The sequence below is a fragment of the Balaenoptera borealis genome (assembly GCF_965194805.1).
Source record: "Balaenoptera borealis genome assembly, chromosome: 2".
NCBI lineage: Eukaryota > Metazoa > Chordata > Mammalia > Artiodactyla > Balaenopteridae > Balaenoptera > Balaenoptera borealis.
Window position 1 is genome coordinate 40,639,265 of NC_138867.1, and position 3,498 is coordinate 40,642,762.

The 3,498-nt window shown below is 39.7% G+C and overlaps 1 pseudogene across 1 annotated transcript; it reads right to left on the reverse strand.

The window, feature by feature from the left end:
* Positions 1–631: 631 nt before the first annotated feature.
* Positions 632–1,615, reverse strand: LOC309624408 (small integral membrane protein 20 pseudogene; annotated as a pseudogene). Its single transcript has one exon. The product of its transcript is annotated as a small integral membrane protein 20 pseudogene (transcript).
* Between the last annotated feature and the right edge of the window lie 1,883 nt (positions 1,616–3,498).

The window sequence follows — 3,498 nt, forward strand, 5'->3', positions numbered from 1 at the left end:
TGGAAGTCTTTGATGCAGTTGCTTTGCTGGTGTTCCCCTACACATCACTCTTTCTTATCATGCCTGTAATCCTTGACTCAAGTGCCATCTCCTTCCAGAAACCGTTGTGTGTTACCTTCTCCCTACTTTTCTCTGAAAGGAAAAGTACCTCTTTTAGGTTCTTCTACAATATTCAGTGTGTTATTCTATCCACACACTGTCATGTTGAATTATAATTATTTGTTCATATCTCAATTTCTACTACTGAATTTTGCATTTCTTGAGGGAAGAACAATGTCTTACTCTTCTTTGTATTTCTAGTGTTTAAGGATAGACTAGGCAATCAGATCATGCATGTTGAGTAAAATAATGTACCAAAAAATAACAAAATCTAGAATTTATTTTTACCATGTGGTCAATGCATTTGGATCCTTAACAAGTTCAATAAACAATAATTAATAAAACAATGTATTAATTTTGATTAGGAAACAGGCAAGGCCAGATAAAGTTGGATGTTGCATATTATCGTATCTCTATGAGTAAGTGGACTGGTTTGCTCTACTATCCCTGTAAATGCCCCCCCACAAAAGTGGGGGTAGTGATAGTGGTGCTGGGGAGACAGAAAAACAATTCCAGATGAATGCATATTTTTTTTTTTTGAAGGAAAAAGAAATCATTTTAATATACACATTTTCACTTCAGTTAATTCAACATGATTTCTACTAGGCATGCATACCAATTTAGTTTGGTTTGCTTCATAGTTATTTATTTTTCAACATGCAGCAACCCTCCCAATGAGACAGTTGAGTTGAACCGTTTATTCTTAAAGAGTACAATGTACCTTGTCCTCAAAGAGTTTTATCAACTTTAACATTTTCAAAGAGCCCTATGAGGCTGCTCAATATGGTGGTTTTTCACTAAACTTCTTATTTGGAAGATGGCAAAACAGACTAGGATCTTCCCAAGTCTACTGGTTGCTTGTATTCATATCACAGCTCAGGTGGGTAAGAGGTAGAGACTGAATAATAAGTAGATCACCTCCAAATGCAGCTGGGTGAGAAAGCTTCATTTTTAGAAAGGAAACCAAATCATGAAAACCTTCGTAATGGTGTGATTTGTTTCAGGGTTCTTCTGATACTAAGAAGGGAATTAATCCTGGTGCACAGTACTCTTCTTTACAGCCTTCTAGAGTTTTCTTCTCCAGCCATCGTTCTTTAGCCAGGTGATTTATTGTACTTGCTGCAGAACTGAAAGCATGAAGACTCTGTCTACTTTCATATTCAGAGGTGGTGATAGCCTTTTCATTTCCTGCCAAATGGATCCGACCACACTTTTAACCCTGGGGGCTGCACATCTTCTTGGACAATACCAGCTCGATTTATGGCTTGTTCCTTCTTAGCTGTGTGTCCTGGGGCATGTTGAACAACCTCGCTGAGCCTCAGTTTCCCCATGGTAATCCTCCAGCCGCATTAGGGGCCGGAAGTAGATAGGGTAGAAGGCGGCGCCGATCAGGGAGATGAAGCCGCCGAAAATCAGCACGGTGCGCAGGTTCGGGGTCATGGCTCCAGCTGGTAGCCGCCCTGACCCGCCGAGCAGCCCTCACTCTCGGAAACACAGATCCCGCCGGCGGTATCATGACCCCGCTCGGAAGAGCGAATGCATATTTTTATGATTAGATTCTCAAGTCCAATTCCACCCCAGGGAATTAGTTAGACCACTTGTAAGACAAAAAAAACTTTTCTTTTTCCCATTAAGGATCAAGAATTAGGCTAGATAGCACATCTATGTCCATTGCAGCATTATTTACAATAAGCAAGAGGTGAAAACAACCCAAGTGACCATGGATGAATGAACAGATAAAGGAAATGTAGTGTATACATACAATGGAATATTATTCAGTGTCTAATGAAGAAGAAAACCCTGTCACAACCTACAACATGGATAAAACTTGAGGACTTTGTGCAAAGTGAAATAAGTCAGTACCAAAAAGACAAATACTATGTGATTCCATGTGTGTGAGGCATCTAAAGTAGTCAAAAATCAGATCAAAACTACATCTACATGTGGAACAACTCCAACAGAACACCTACTGAATGCTGGCAGAAGACCTCAGATTTCCCAAAAGATGCCCTCAGGCAACCTACATGCAGAGGCGGAGCCAAATCCAAAGCTGAACCCCAGGAGCTGTGTGAACAAAGAAGAAAAAGGGAAATTTCTCCCAGCAGCCTCAGGAGCAGTGGATTAAATCTCCACAATCAACTTGATACACACTGTATCTGTGGAATACCTGAATAGACAACGAATCATCCCAAAATTGAGGCAGTGGACTTTGGGAGCAACTGTAGACTTGGGGTTTACTTTCTGCATCTAATTTGTTTCTTGTTTTATGTTTATCTTAGTTTAGTACTTAGAGCTTATTATAATTGGTAGATTTGTTTATTGATTTGGTTGCTCTCTTCCTTTTTAAATTTTATATATATATATATATATTTTTTCCTTTTGCTCTTTTTGTGTATATGTGTATGCTTCTTTGTGTGATTTTGTCTGTATAGCTTTGCTTTTGCCATTTGTCCTAAGGTTCTGACTGTCCCTTGTTTTTTTTTTTTTATTAGTATAGTTTTTAGTGCTTTTATCATTGGAGGATTTGGTTTTTGGTTTGTTCTCTTCTTTCTTTCTCTCTTTCTTTATTACTTTTTTATTTTTAATATTTTTTTTCTATTTTAATAACTTTATTTTATTTTATTTATTTTTTCTTTCTTTCTCTCCCTTTTCTTCTGAGCCATGTGGGTGAAGGGTCTTTGTGCTCTGGTCAGGTGTCAGGCCTAAGCCCCTGAGGTGGGAGAGCCAAGTTCAGGACATTGGACGACCAGAGACCTCCTGGCCCCTCATAATATCAATCAGTGAGAGCTCTCCCAGAGATCTCCATCTCAACACTAAGACCCAGCTCCACTCAACAATCAGTAAGCTCCAGTGCTGGACACCCCATGCCAGACAACTAGCAAGACAGGAACACAACACCACCCATTAGCAGAGAGGCTGCCCAAAATAATAATAAGGTCACAGACACCCCAAAACACACCACTGGACATGGTCCTGCCCACCAGAAAGACAAGATCCAGGCTCACCCATCAGAACACAGGCACCAGTCCCCTCTACCAGGAAGCCTACACAGCCCACTGAACCAAACTTACCCACTGGGGGAAGACACCAAAAACAATGGGAACTATGAACCTGTAGCTTGTTAAAAGGAGACCACAAACACAGTAAGTTAAGCAAACTGAGAAGACAGAGAAATACATAGCAGATGAAGGAGCAAGGTGAAAACCCACCAGACCAAACAAATGAAGAGGAAATATGCAGTCAAACTGAACAAGAATTCAGAGTAATGATAGTAAAGATGATCCAAAATCTTGGAAATAGAATGGAGAAAATACAAGAAACGTTTTAACAGGGACCTGGAAGAACTAAAAAGCAAACAAAAAATGATGAACAACACAATAAATGAAATTAGAAATTCTC